At 36.8% G+C, this 6,216-nt stretch overlaps 1 pseudogene; it reads left to right on the forward strand.

Annotated features, from left to right (window-relative positions):
* The first annotated feature begins 3,732 nt into the window (after positions 1–3,732).
* Positions 3,733–5,803, forward strand: LOC131825661 (mothers against decapentaplegic homolog 2-like; annotated as a pseudogene).
* The last annotated feature ends 413 nt before the right edge of the window (positions 5,804–6,216 follow it).

Here is a 6,216-nt window from a genome sequence, read left to right on the forward strand (position 1 = left end):
GGGGATTTCATGTCTCTGGAATATAAAGAAGCCTCCGGCAATTTCATCCTCCATTGCTACGTCACGTGTGCACACATTTCCAGAAGGAAAGTGCCAAAAGCTAGTCAAATGGTTGAAAATGATGAGCAAGAGTGAAAGTACATGATCACCATCTCAAAGAGAATAAGTCTCTTTCACACTGACATTTAGGCAATCTGAACTTCAATATACTCCATGGGGTGAGGCGGGGGACAAAAACGACAATTTCTTGATTGATGAGAAGTTGGTGCTGTAAAAATAACTATGGCAAGTTCTGGCCAATAATCCCAATATAGTTCCTTCACAGTTTTTTTTTTTTTTTTAAGTTCCTTCACAGTTAATAAAATTTCATAACCTGAGGTTTTATAGCAAAGTGATTGTAGGATGATTCTTGGATGATGGGGAGAACTTCAGTGAACATCCTTTAATATGTGTTTTCTTGCCAAATTTGTTTAGTGTTTTTATTTTATGTATGTTCCTGATAAGAAAAATGTCAAATTTCTTCATCCTTTAGTAGTATTGACTCATACCCCCCTCTACTACCACCAAATAGTTAAATTTTAATGATCTATGATATTTGTTAGAGATGTTTTCAGTAAATCAAATCTATCTATAGTTAAGATTTGTTTTCAGTTGAATTGTTTCATGTTTCAGATTTTCCCCTTTAAGATTTTAGCCAAATATATTTGACATAATTCACTGTTCTGTGTTTTTATTACTTATTTATTTATTTAAGATTTTATTTACTTGAGAGAGATTACAAGTAGGCAGAGAGGCAGGCAAAGAGAGAGAGGAGGAAGCAGGCTCCCTGCATGAGCAGAGAGTCCAATGCGGGGCTCAATCCCAGGACCCTGAGACCATGACCCGAGCCAAAGGCAGAGTCTTTAATCCACTGAGCCCCCAGGCGCCCCTGTTCTGTGTTTTTAAAAGTAGCTGTGTAAACACTCAGACTCAGTAATTTTCTCAGTCAGTGAATTCAGTGCAGTTAAAGCTGACAAATAATTTATTACATTTTGGTCAACATTATAGTAGAAGTTCTCATTGTTGGATATTAATTTAGGAATATTTCCCCACTAACATTTTTGTTATGTTCTAAAAGCTGCCCGCAAAGAAGTTTAGCACTTTGAAATGCAGTTTTTTAAGTTCCTCTTATATACAATACTGTAAAAGGTGATTAATTATTGAAGTAAGTTCACAAATCCTATTTACTATGATGATATAGAAGATTTGACTGCAGGATTTCTATTGTTACTTACCACAGATCGCAACCTGGTTTCTACTGAAAGTATATTCAGAATTCTATAAGAGCATGCAGGTCTATTTTCCTCAAGTAAGCAGTAGGAATGGGAACTCCTTGGGTTGCTCTGGCAGTAAGAAGAAGATTCCAGAATGAGCTTCCCCAGGGTGACATCTTTAGGTGAACAGAGATTGGATCACAGAGTATTGGGTTGCAGGAAGCTGATACAGATTATTTATTAATTATACTTGTAAAAACAACAACAACAACAACAACAAAATTCCAAATGAGAATTCTTTTTTTTTTTTTTTTTTTTTATTTGAGAGAGAGCATGAGCGAGGAGAAGGTCAGGGAGAGAAGCAGACTCCCCGTGGAGCTGGGAGCCCGATGCGGGACTCTATCCCGGAGCTCCGGGATCATGACCTGAGCTGAAGGCAGTCGTCCAACCAACTGAGCCACCCAGGCATACCCCAAATGAGAATTCTTAAATGTTACTGTATATTGACATCTCCTGCTGCTCTCTGGCTGCCTGCAACCACACTGTTGGGTCAGCCTTTTACAGGGAGTGCCTCGCATTCCAAAATATTTACTCCAACTTACTGTAATAAAAACTGGGGCACCTGGGTGGCTCAGTGGGTTAAAGCCTCTGCCTTCGGCTCAGGTCGTGATCCCAGGGTCCTGATATCGTGCCCCACATCGGGCTCTCTGCTCAGCCGGGAGCCTGCTTCCTCCTCTCTCTCTGCTTGCTTCTCTGCCTGCTTGTGATCTCTGTCTGTCAAATAAATAAATAAAATCTTAAACAAACAAACAAACAAAAACCCCAAAACTGGCATTCTTCCAGAGAAGATGCTTTAGGATAATGTTTTGAGAAGAGACTGGTAAAAGAAATTCATGAACATATTTGAAGTCTAGAAGTAATCTCCTACTTCACACACTTAGTCTATATCTAAATGATAATTTCACATTGGAGTTTGTACTTGTAAAAGGACTTTTGTTAGCACCACTAAAATATTGTACCATTAAAATATGTAGCTTAGTTATGTGCAAGGGACATTCCAGTCCTAAAGTAATACAGGGCGATACCTTACAAAATAAAGAAAAAGAATTCAACCTATTATTTTATTTTTTTATTTTATTTTTATTATTTTTTTTTAAAGATTTTATTTATTTATTTGACAGAGAGAAATCACAAGTAGATGGAGAGGCAGGCAGAGAGAGAGAGAGGAGGAAGCAGGCTCCCGGCCAAGCAGAGAGCCCGATGCGGGACTCGATCCCAGGACCCTGAGATCATGACCTGAGCCGAAGGCAGCGGCTGAGCCACCGAGGCGCTGAGCCACTGAGCCACCCAGGCGCCCCTCAACCTATTATTTTAATGGTAATTGATAAAAATCTTTATGTCTTGAAACCTAATGTCTTTAGTTATAGAATAGCATGGTAGTTTGGTTATCTTGAATAAGAATATAACCAATTATAAAAATGGTAGAAATAAAACTGCTTCTGTTCATTTTATGAACAAGATGGTGGAATTGATAAAGATAAATACTTATTTAGTTAAATATATTTATAACATGTAAATATTACTGCATTAAGTATTTAATTTTTTGGGATAATAATGATTCTGCATGGAGAATTTCACCATATCCTCCAGCTTGTTTTTTTCTTTTCTTTTTTTTTTGCAGGGGGGGGGGAGGTCAGAAAGTAACATCTGTTGATTCATTTAATAATCCTTTTGAGTTTATTTATGAATTCATTAATTGTATATATCTATTAGCATATAGTAATTTAGCATAAACTACTTTCTTAGATAATGACGAGTAGGAAGTATTTCTTGTTTTCATACACTACTTAATATTTTTATAGTGCTTAACATGCTCCTGGCACTGTTCTATGTTCTTTAACATATAAATATATGAAATCTTCATAGCAATCCCATGTGAGAATTATATTATTATCTTCGTTTAATAAATGAGAGAACTGATGTACAGTGTTTAAGTAACTTGGCAAGGTTACACAATTAGTTAATGTAGAGAAAGTATTATGTAACTTACTTATTTTTATCAAAGGTATTTTCCAGTTTTTAGGTGTAGAAAAATATTCAGGATACTTTTGAAGTCATTTAGCTTAGGAAGGTAGTCTATCCTGAAGAATAATATTCTTAAATACCTAAACACAGAGACAACAAATATGCAATCATAATGTTTTTTGGTGTCTGTGGTGAATTACATGAGATGTCAGTAGAGCAAATAAGAGACATATGGCAATTTGGTAAGAATGGCTTTGCTGAATATTTTTAAGGAAGGGGAATTATAATTATAATTTGAATAAAATGCGGAGAGTGGCCTATAAGGGAACTGTGATAACTTGAAAAATTCAGCAGAGAATTAATGATAGTAAGATGAAATTAGTGGCAAGTCACAAGAGAAAAATTAGGAAGTATTTAGAAAATAGAATCCACATTTAGTTTGTTAGATATTAGCATGAGGTAAGAAATAGGCCACTGAATAATGACACATTGGCTTCTGGGTAGGACTTAGGGTAGTTGCTGTTGATAATCATTGGTTTAGACAAAGCAAAAGTAAAAAGCACCAGCATGACAAATTTGTATTGGAGAATAAATGACTTCAGATACAGACACACTGATTTGAGCTATAATATGGGAGATTTTGTGTGTGATGGCATGGGGACATGTTGGATTCTGCTATTAATAGTATACTATAATTAAAGTTTTAATTAAATTATTTTTTAAAAATTTGAATACAAATCAAAGTATTATAGAGTTAATTTTATAAAAGTTCCTATGGCTTTTGTGACAACGTTATTTGTTGACTGCATACTTCAAAAAAAGTCTGCTTTTTAAAATCTCTAAAAATGAATGTATAGTGAATCTTTTTTTTTTAAGATTTTATTTATTTGACAAAGAGAGAGAGATCACAAATAGGCAGAGTAGCATGTAGAGAGAGATGGGGAAGCAGGCTCCCCACTGAGCAGAGAGCCTGATGTGGGGCTCGATTCTAGGACACTGAGATCATGACCTGAGCCGAAGGCAGAGGCTTAACCCACTGAGCCACCCAAGTGCCCCAGTGCATGTCATTTTTAAAAACAAATTTGCACCAGACCCTCTGTGAAAACTTCTTTTGCTCAAGGGTATGCCTGGTCCTTTGGGCCTTCCTGTGGGGCAGCCCCCAAGCCTTCCCAAGGGGTGAGCAAGTGTCTACTCCTTACTTGACTATGGAATTTGGATTAGGGCAGTAGACCTCAATAGGCCTCAACCTAGGATGCAGACAAGAGACCACAGAAGGGCCCCAGGCTGAGGTATTGAGGGACAGGTGGTCAGCAGTGCTTTGGGTTACATAAAGGAGGCTCTTTTCTTAATGTGAATTGCTGCCTTAGGTAAGAACTTGTCCATCTTGCTATTTACTCCACCAGTTGTGAAGACATAGCTGGGGTAGAAGAAATCATCTGGTAGACCTGGAGGAGCAGGTAGAGAAGAGAAGAGTGGGCCAAGGCAGAAAAGTAGTATGAGAAAGCAGTTAAAATTCTGGAGAAGAAACAAAAGAAAACAGGTCAATTAGATGAGCTTGACAAAACCATCACCACTCAAAATTGTAATACTAAATGTGTTACCATACCAAGCACCTGCTCTGAAATTTGGAGACTTAATACATCAAATATGATAGATCAGTTGGATAAGAGTGAAGTATGTTTAGTACCACCAGAGATCTGAGACACAAGTTTTACTTTCAGTACTGAAATCCTAACCGAACTGCTACCTCTAGATTATACCTATTCCATTCCAGAAAACAGTAATTTCCCAGTGGGAACAAAGCCACAGAGTAATTACATCTTGGAAACTTCATTTCCTGGATGTATAGGAAAGATGGAAAAATAGGTGATCAGCAGATGAACTAACGTATGGATATAGGATCTCCCGTAGAACTACCTCCTATTACTCTTTCTCTGTTAATCATTGTTTGAATTTGCAGCCAGTTACTCGGAAGCTGTATTTTGCTGTTCAGTAGCATATCATGAATTAAACCAGAGAGTTGGGAAGACTTTCCAAGCATTACAGCTCTCACTCATTGTAGATGCTATCACAGATCTAACAAACTCAGAAAGGTTCTGCCCAGGATTATTCTCTAATATTAATCAAAATGCTATTGTAGAAATGAAAAGAATACATAGGAGTGTTCTTATATCAGATGAATAGGGAATTTTTCACTGAGTACCTAAGTGATAGTGTAGCCTTTGTGCAGAGCCCCAAGTGTAATCAGAGATCAAGCTGGCACACTGCAGCAGAGTGTAAAATTCCACCAGGCTGTGCTCTGAAGATCTTCACCAACTAGGAATTTGCTGCTCTTCTTGCTCAGTGTGCTAATCAGAGTTTTGAAGTTGTGTATCAACTAACTAGGATGTGCACCACAAGAATGAGTTTTGTGAAAGAGTAGGAAGCAGAATACAGAAGGGCAGATGGTAATGAGCTTTTGCTGGATTGAATCTAATCTGAATGGCTGTCTACAGTGGTTGGGCAAAGTATTATCTCACTTGTGATCCCTTTGGTGTCTTACTCAAGCACATCATAAAGTTTCATCAGTCAAACCCCATCTAAAGGCTTGATGTAATAACACTTTTAAAAGTCATAGTATTTGTTGTTGCCCCATGAAGTATCTCATTGTGTGTTATATCTAAAAACTTACAAGAGAAAAAAGGTACTTAAAGTCTCATCAGTTGACTTGTAGAATAGGTTTTCTGTGTCCCAAAGGTTTAATAATAATAGTAGTAGTTACATGTATATGTAATATATAATGATTCAGTGTCACAGTATTTGTGCTGTTTATATACATTTTTTTAAAGATCTTATTCATTATATATATATTTTTAATTTGGATAACTTAGCCATGTATGTGCTGCTTCTTGATTTAATCATGGCTTCATAAAGTTAGTTATCTAATCTGTTATTCCCA

This window comes from Mustela lutreola, chromosome 2 (assembly GCF_030435805.1).
Source record: "Mustela lutreola isolate mMusLut2 chromosome 2, mMusLut2.pri, whole genome shotgun sequence".
Classification (NCBI taxonomy): Eukaryota; Metazoa; Chordata; class Mammalia; order Carnivora; family Mustelidae; genus Mustela; species Mustela lutreola.